Source organism: Frankliniella occidentalis, unplaced genomic scaffold (genome assembly GCF_000697945.3).
Source record: "Frankliniella occidentalis isolate FOCC.00 unplaced genomic scaffold, Focc_3.1 Scaffold19, whole genome shotgun sequence".
Classification (NCBI taxonomy): domain Eukaryota; kingdom Metazoa; phylum Arthropoda; class Insecta; order Thysanoptera; family Thripidae; genus Frankliniella; species Frankliniella occidentalis.
In genome coordinates, this window is record NW_026267149.1 from 2,391,454 (window position 1) to 2,400,670 (window position 9,217).

Genomic DNA, 9,217 nt, shown 5'->3' on the forward strand with positions numbered 1-9,217 from the left:
CCCCCCCCCCTTCCCTACAAGTGTAAATACAGAAATATAATAGACTGGAATAGAATAATTCAAAGCAGAAGGGCGGGCTACTAATAAACTAGAATAGAGTAATTCTTGACAAGGTATCATCTGCTTTCACGATCCGTTTCTGGTCGGAACTTTTTTGGCTATCCCACTAAAAGGTTGGCGATTTTTGGCGATTTGAATCTGTGGCGGGCGATTTTTGGCGACTTGGGCGGCTGGCGACGATTGGCGACTTGAGCGCCCTCTTCTGGCGACTTGACTCACTCCGGACCTGGCAGCCCTGTTAAAAAGAGGTGTTTCCTTCATCTCTAGAAGTTGTCGACGCGCGCGTGTACTGTAATTTGCTCCGCAGGTTTTGGGCCACATCTTGATCAAGATCTGCAAAAGACAGAGCTGAACAAAAGAGGCAGCAAGTTTTCCCTCTAATCAAGCTTCCGAAAGTTTCCAATGTTTAGCTGTCCCCCTCGACGCTACGCCGGGGCCCAACCTGCAACGTGCATCGTGTGCACCGCGGGCATGTCATTTACTCTCGCTCCCCAGCGAGTGTGCGGGTGGTGATAATTGCGGGGAGGGCTGGCTGCATGCGGGTGACGCAGGAAGTGTGTGTGTGTGTGTGTGTGTGTGTGTGTGTGTCGCGCTCTGTAAATCGAGCAAAGGGGGGGGGGGGTAGAAATCGTAAGTGAGCTCTAAGCAGCAGACGCGCGAGGCCCTGCGCCGAGCCTTTCCAGATCCTGCTGCCCTGATCTTCCGCGCTGCTAGCTTGCCTGGCCTGACGTGACGTCCTAGAGAATCTCCATGTCAAACGGATTTGCTCCAAAATTCGGACGAGATTTCATCATAAAACAAGAAACCCCAAAAAAGACATACTGGACGCAGAAACTATGATGACATAATTTGGAAGACGGCTTGCCGACTCCGAGACGTATGATGCGGGCCGCGCTCGGCTCGGCCCAGCTGCGCCACGGTACCCCGCGGTACCCGCTGCGCACCGGACGCACCGGAGCCACGGTCATAATGGTGAATGGGGCGCACGCCGCCGACTCCCCGACACGAAATGGCTGCCTTACCTCCGCCACGCCCAGCCAGCCCGTCCCGCGGAGGAGACACAACCCAAAAACCACCGCGTGACGCCCGGGGGCCATGGAGCGATGATCCCACCTCCACCTAGACCACCATCACCACCACTAACACTTAATATCCCCGTTCGCAGGGGGTGAGCGAGGGCGCCGCCGCCGCCGAAGTTTTCCACCGCCCCCCAAAACGCGCCAGACCAGCGGGACGCTGAGGGAGATTCGCCTTGGGACGACGATAACTTTTCATCGGGGAGTAGTTACAGTGATGAGCCAATTTCTCTCGATTAACTGATAGTTGCGCTCGCGGCGGCGAGGGGAGAACGTCGGGGTCGGGCGCGGGGACGGCGGAAGGGAGGGGGTGGGGGTGACCCCCAGCCGGGAGGGGGTGGGCCGATCATCAGCAGGCTGCCAAGGCCATGACGGCCAGCAGTATCGGGTGGAGCTGCACGTCACACCACCAGCAGCGGGGGACAGCAGCCACAGTGCAGCAGTGCAGCCACTGCGTGAACTGCCACCGTGGCACTGCTCGTCTGCGCTTGGCCCGGGCTGGACGATGCTGGACGCTGCTGGACGCGCCCTGACCTTGGACCAGCCTGCCCAAGGGCAGAGCGGCAGAGCTGCCCCGCCAGTCCAGTTGTACCACAAGGACTGACGCCCCTCCGCGCTGCACCGCCGCCGCTCCCCCCGCGGGTCCTGGCCCTGGCTCTCATGCGATGCTGCGTTGGCGTGCTGGCCACAGGGCTTGGCCAAGGGCCTGGCCCTGGCGTTGGTCTTGAGCCCTGCCCTGCCCAGCCCGGCCCTCCTGCCTAGGCTAGGCGAAGGCCCCCGCCCCGCCCCTCGCCCGTTGGGCCCCGTCAGGCTCCGCTCCGCCCTGCAGGCGGGCCCCGCCGCCGCGCGCCCCGCGCCCCGCGGGCCCCTCTCCGCCTTAGCATCACGGCGCGACTTGCCTCGCCCGTCCATCCCCCGCCCTCCCCCTTTCCCTTCCCAGTCGTGTTTCTTCCTCCTCACGTTCTTCTCCACTCTAATCCGCCTTGCGCGGGGCTGCAGCAGCGCGCCGCGTCTCGGCCGCGCTCGGCCCCCACGAGGTGCATTCCAGCCCCCCAATCGGGCCGAGCTAGGGTCGTCACCCTCTCGGCCCGGAATGGCATCTCATGGCCTGCGCCTGCCCTGGCTGGTGCTGGTGCACGGGGCCTCCAACAGGCTCCACCACCAGAGCCTCGGTGGGGTTGCACGGCCAGACGCCGTCGCTCGCTCCACCACGGCAGCTCTGATTCCTCTTTTGCACTGCGGAGCGCGAGGCTTTTCCAACCCCATGAGCAGGCGCCACCTCCACGATTGTGTGGTGTGCGACGGGCCGAGCGGCCGTGAGCGTGGCGAGCAGGGCCGGGCCGCGCCGGGGAGGATGCATGCGTCCCATCAACGCCGTGTTTATTGTCCGAGGCAAAGCGAGGCTGTGGTGGTGTGTGGCGGGGCGTGGCCGGGCGTGGCGGGGCGTGGCGGGGCGTGACGCGCCATAGCGGGATGCGGCAGGGTCGTGGCCCGGCTGGCTGAGGGGCCCCATGGCGGCCCGCTGCTGCATGGTGGTGCGCTGCCACGCGGCTCATGGCGCAGTCATGTTGCAGGCCGGCGGGGTGTTGTTTTCTCCCTTTCATTTATTTTCGTTCCCCGGGGCCTCCGAGGCTGCTCGGAGCAGCGCCTTTTATTTTTCGTCTTGTTCTGGGCGTGATAGCGGCGCTGGGCTCGGCGGGGCCCAGTGCAACGCCCTCCCCTGGGCGGCCCCGGAGCCCCCCCGCGGGATCCCGTGCGGCCCTCCTCGGACCTTGGGCCCCTCCGCTCTGCCCTCCCCTTTCGCGCCTCCTCGGCGGGGTGGTGGCGCCGGAGAGCTGCCCCCCCCCTCCCTCTCCTCCACCCGCCGCCACGGCGCCACGCATACGATATCAAAACGCATCTACTGCGTTTCCTGTTGATGCCAGTCAGACGGGGAGCAGGGGGCGGCGGGCCGCGCGCGCTGCGTAGCCGAAATCACAACGACCTGTCATATTGTGCGGCGACACGACGGCAGTGCCTGGCGGTGCGAGGCTGGCGGCGCCTGCATGCGCTGCGGTACGACATCTGTTTGCATCGATTCCATTCCCCGCGCACGCAGTCTTGGTGGACGTGTGCTACGTACTACGTACCGCGACCAGATGCGTGACATGTCGTGCCTGGCAGGGCGGAGAAAGGGCGTAGCAACAGCGGGGGGATGGTCAAACAATTGACTCGTTTCATTTTCGTCTCATGTTGTGTGTCTTTTTCCGTTTTTTTACGGCCGTTTAATGGAGAGGAATAGCCGCGGGACGGGGGACCCCGCGGGGCGCCCGCCACCCGGCGCGGGGGGTGGGAGGACGAGGCCTTAGCCACGTTTTCGCGGGGGTTGCAGCCCCACGACGTGCGCTGGCTGGGGCGGCCGGCGGCTGCGTCACCGGGATGTCGTCGTCGTCGTAGTGAATCGGGGTTGCGGTCGCCATGACGACGCGCAGTGCACCGTTCCGCCACACTCGGTACACTTGTACGTCACTTCATAAACGTGCTGAACTCGTCCGCGGACGTGCACGCGGCGCCGAGGTGCGGAGAGGATAAGAAGGAGGGGACCAAAAAAGCATTTTGTGGCCCAAACAAGCAGAGACGACTCGCGCCGCCGCCTGCTGGAAGGAGAAGCGGCGAGGAGGAGCCACTACTTGTCCTCCTCGCACGTACGTACCCGCCCTTAATTGGGTTCATTTGTCCTCGACGTACTCCTGTTGTGTGTGTGTGTGTGTGTGTGTGCGTGTGTGTGTGTGTGTGTGTGTGTGCGTTTGTTAGGGAGAGAGGGGGTGAAGAGAGAGGAGAGAAAGAGAGACGCACAGAGAGAGAGGGGGGGGGGAGAGTGAGGAGACAGAGAGAAAGATGTTCTCATGTCCTCATTCTCCCGCACATCGCGTGTCAGTCTCCGTGTAACGAGGCGGTGCGCGGTGCAGTTCACACACGAGCGTCACAGCGTGTCGTCCCGCGTGCAAATCTCTCGCGGCAACAGGTTGTCGGCTTTGTGCGGCGATCTGCGAGGGGCGGGGCGGGGCGGGGCGGGGGAAATGCTTCCAATCAGAGAGGGGAGGGGAGGAGGAGGGGTGCGTTACTGTTGTTGCTGCTGAGCAGGGGGGGGATTTGCAAACAACAAAAGGCGGCCGGCGCGTGGCCCAGCCGAGCTCTCCAGAAATCAATTGGTTTTCGCAAACAATGCACGTTTCCGCATCGCCTCGGGGCAGGTAGAGAGGGGGCGTCGGCGTAGGGGTGGGAGGAGGAAGAGGGGGTGGGAGGGAAGAGGGGGCGCTTATGATCTCCCGACGATGACCAATGAGCACTCTCGACGACAAACCGAGCGCCCCCGCCGCTCACGGAACAAAGCGATATGGCGGTATCCGGCATGCTCTATGCAAAATCGCCGTGTCCTCACCGACCAATGCTGGCGCCGCTTGGTCAGAGAGGGTCCAGATGGCAGGTGCCCAGCCGTCAGCGTGGACCGAGCGAAGGCCGGTGTCGGTCGGTCAATAATAAAAGGGGGATTTTTTGCAGAGCTCCTGCAATGTCCGCGTGGGCCACGTTGCACGCAGTGCCGCAGCTGTTCAATCAGACCGTCGGCGCACGTTGGTGGGGGCGCCGCGGTTGCCGTTGATAGCGGGCCGTTCTCTTTTCGCGATGCCTGCGCCGCATGCGCCGCAGCTGCACATCTGGCTGCCGCACGGCGCGGGCCAGGCGCACCACCGGCGGCGGCGGCGGCGCGCCTCCGGTTGCCTCTGCCGAGGCTTATTCGCACCTCCTGGCCCGCGCGCGGCCCCACGCGCACCCCAAACCGGATGGGGATGATGCCGACGGGATTGTATTGGCGGGCAGCAGTTGCCAAGCAGAAGGTGCGATCTACACAACCAACAAGCTGTGTGCAGTCCAGCGACCGAGCGGAGTGTTGCGGAAGACCGCCCCTCGAGGAGGGACCCAACGCCACCGCCGCCGCCCTGACTGACTGCCAGCCAACGTCTCACTCAGTCAAGCAGGCGCGCTTGCCCAAGCACACAATCACCACCGCAGAAAGTTGTTTCGCAATCGCAACAACTTGCATTTCGCGGCGAGACTCGCGCGGTGCAACAGGTCGTGTCGCGTCGTCGGCGAACAAACCGGGGCGAGCAGCAGGAATGCCACATCGCTTTATGAGCCCTCCCCTCCTCCTCCTCCCCCTACTCCGACCTGTGGGTCATTGCCAACCAACCCCTTTTTCTTTCGCAAAGAGCCCGCGCGCCACGCCGCCGCCGCCCGCTCCGCTCTCGAAAACGAAAACGATATCCCTCCGTCCCGTCGTCGCCGTCGTCGTGCACAATGAAAGTTCAGCAACCCTTTTTGGCCGGCCCCGGCCCCGGCCCCGCCCGGCTCTGCGCTACCCTTTTGTATCGATTGCACCCCCGCAGTTGTCGCCGGCCCTATGGTCGCAATCGCCCCGGCGGGGCGGCGGCCGGGGGCCGGGCAGGTTGGCGGGATGTATTGCATCCAGGGCAGCGCAGGGACTGCGCACGGCTTTCTCCCTCAGTCGTGCCCGCAATAAATGCGAGGGAGGAGCAGAAGGCGGCGGCGGGTGACTGACCTGCTGCTGCTTGTTGCGCTGGCTGATGACGTGAAGCTGCTGCACCGAAAAAGGCGAGCAGCACGCGTTGAGGGGACGTGCAGCACACCGCGCACACTGCAAAAATAAGAAATGTTGATAACTCTGTCATAAAATCGGTCGAGCCACGTTTACGATTATAACGCGCGTCGCCTTGACATTGGGCGGTATAGTAATCCTTTTCGCAAGCCTTGCTGCCCGGAGCAGAGGCTCCATAAATTCCCCGGTAGTGTAGTTCGGTGTAAGTTTACTCAAAAGTGTGGGTGTCGGATACCTGGCGATGCGCCTCTGCAGGTAATCTTTATCGCGATATAATATGAGGGGACTGCAAGCATTTTCGTGTCAATATTTGCCACCTTTTATTTGCTCCGCCCCCAGAAGGTCGGAGTAGATCTGTCACAGAAAGGGTTCACGACGCAACCTGTCCACTTCCCGTTGTTTCATGGGCGACCATCAAACATTCACAATTCGATCGTTGTGATTTATTTTGGCACTGCACCTGATGGCAGTGATAGTTCACTCCATTCTTTTCTTCTTTTCTTTGCTACCGCCAAAAAAAGGGTTGAGGGGAGGGGGTGGGGGGTTGGTCAGCAAGCCCACCAGAGCAGTCCGTTCGATCCGCCACGGTCCCACACGCAATTGCGCACTTTTGTAGTGATTGACGGGTCCGCTTTGGCGAGGAGGGAGGAGGGAGGGAAGGGGGTTGGGAGGGGGGGCTTCGACCCGAAAATGTCAAAACAGTCTGGAGAGAGAGAGAAGGGGTAACGAACTGCCGGCAGCACCGCCAGTCCGAACCCCTTTCCTGCTTTTGGCCGTTTGTTTCGCAACAAACAATTCGGACACGCCAAACGCCTGCCTCAATTAGAGGCGAAACGATCGTTTGCGAGCAGGGGAGGCCGGGAGGCCGGGCGGCGGCGAGCCGGCGGGACGGGGGAGGTTGGCGAACCTTACAATGACAAAGGCAGGAGCCCTCTTTCTTCCACGGCCTGCCCTGATTTCCCGGTTCCCCCCTGGCGAGCGAATGCAGGAAGGGCGTTGGACAGCAGGACATGGACACGCCGCATCAGCAGATTTTCGCCGAAAATTCTTCCATTCCCCTTTTTCACTCCCGCTCTCCCGCCTTGTGTCTCGCCCGCTCGCACACACACACACACTGGCGGGTTGTTAGCACATGCGGCCTCTGTTTGGACGGTGCATCCTGCCCGGCCGCGCCCTGCCGACCCTGGCCCTGGCCCCGGCCACGGCCTCCTCCGCGCCGCCTCCAACCGCGCCGAGTTATACAACTGCAGTCGTAACGCAGCAGTGCAGCAGGTCGGCGTCTGGTCTTTTATATGAGCCCACCCTCCACTCCACCCCCTCGCCGCGTCCAGCCAGTCCTCCTGACGCATGGCTGCGAAAACCAGAGGGTCGGTTTTTGGATACATCAGAAAAACCGAAAACCCCGGGTGCGCAGCATGCGAGAGTCGATACAGCAGGGCGGTTTGTGTCTGGCAGAGTGGCGGGCGCGGCGGCGGCGGGGGCCCTCGCACAAACAAGAGGGGTAGCAGCGGGGACTTTATGGCCCAAGGGGTTCGCCAGTGTGTTGTAGTGTGCTGACTGATGCAACTCGCCCCGCTGGACGGACCTCTTATTGCTATGCGAGCCCGCGCACACTGCAAAAAGAAAACCAATGCAATTTTACTGTAGGCCACGAAAACCATGTGATGTGTGTGTGCTGCTATAGCAAAGGATTTCCAAGCCGATTCGGTTGAAGGCCAGTCTTTCCTTTATGATTTCTGTGGCAAACGGCAACACCAACTGTAACTGTTTTCAGATCTGACCATACTTTTTGGAAGCGTAGGTCGATTATTACCATTTATGCGGTTGGAAGCAAATTTCGATCCATACTTCTGGAGATCTATCCAGGGTTGTCGTCAGGCCCCTTCCTTTACTGTGCTTTTACTGTACCGCATGCAGTCATGCGGGCGGGCTTGCCTTCCGTCGCTCACCACACCACGGCGCATCTTACGGCCCCGAGCGAGTATGCAACCCGGCCGCACGCCTGCGTGCGGTACAGTATAAGAAAAATTAAGGAAGGGGTCTGTGAACCTCCGTATACCTCTCTGTATGTTTGTTGCGCTGTGTAAGAATAGAATGTTATCATTAGTCAAATTTTATAAAATATACGGTAGCGGGGATAGTTTGTGTGCAGTGTACATGCCCTAAAATGCACATTGCCTCAACCTTCCTCCTCCGCTCCTCTTCCCCCGAAAGTCCGCGAAGGATAGGTTTCTCTGTTCTGTTTACCGACCTCATTGCGAGGTTGCAGCAAAAGCGAAGCAGGCAAAAGGGTTGCTGTTGCCAGGCCATAAAGACGGGGCTGTTCTGTGACTGCGAGGAGCCGCCAAATAAACCCTCCTGCAGGTAGTCTGACAAGACAGGGACACCAGCGGCGCTACCGAACTGGTTTATTAAAATGGTGCAATATTCCGGAAAATGCCAAGAAATTCTGACGAATCCGCCAGCCAACAGCTAGTTTGAAGAGCTTCTATTCTTTCATTCATTTTACTTGTATTCTTCCTCTGCCCTTTCTTGAACGTCCGCTCCCAGCTGCGCGGGTAGTAGGAGTAGGTTGCTGATTCGTTCAAAACGTGCACAACAATGGTGAATAGTTTTGTCCGCAATTTACAACCCCCGGTGTAAAATCCAAAGAACGTCACTTCTGACGAGCCCGCGGCAGAGCGGGGGGCGACGTGGCCGGACAGAAAACAACACAGGATAGCGAACGAGTATGTAAGGGCGAAAGGGAACGACGAGGGGAGGGATCACGGAGGGCCTCGCATCGCGTGAATTTAGGTGGAAAAGGCCGAAAAGGCTTTTCGTGTTGGTCAGCGTATACACTCGGTCCCGATAACCCGCCCCACCCCCGCCCCCTCCCCCTGCGGGGCGGGCCCCGCGCTGCGTGAGGGGCGAACCAACCGCGTCTCCGGGACCACCGCGGGGCAGCCAAATCTCACGCTCACGCAGGCCCGCCGCGCGGCCGTCGCCGTCCGTCCTGTCCTCCCTGCCCCATCGGGCCCGGAGTGCGACAGCGGACAGCGAGGCCGTGGCGTCGCGGCGCTCGCGGCGCTCGCGGCCGACTTATCAGTACTTGCGCCCCACCGGCTAACTTATCACTTGCGCCCCAACCCGGCCGACTTATCGCCACTTGCGGCTCCCCGCCCACAACGCGAGCACCCGAGGCCGACCGGAATGCGACCAAAATTCCAAACACACTCGGTGTGCGAGTGTGCGTGATTAATCTCTGGCACCGAACCGAGAACGGAATAAAAATTAAATGGAAACCCGCGCCCTTCTGTTTTCTCTTTAATTCGGCGGACATCGAACCGAGCCCGCTGTCCGCTCCGCCTCGGCCGCGGCCGCCCTTCGGCCCGACCAAGCGACCGGAGCGTAGACCACGCCTGTCCGCTGTAAACACCGAGGGGGG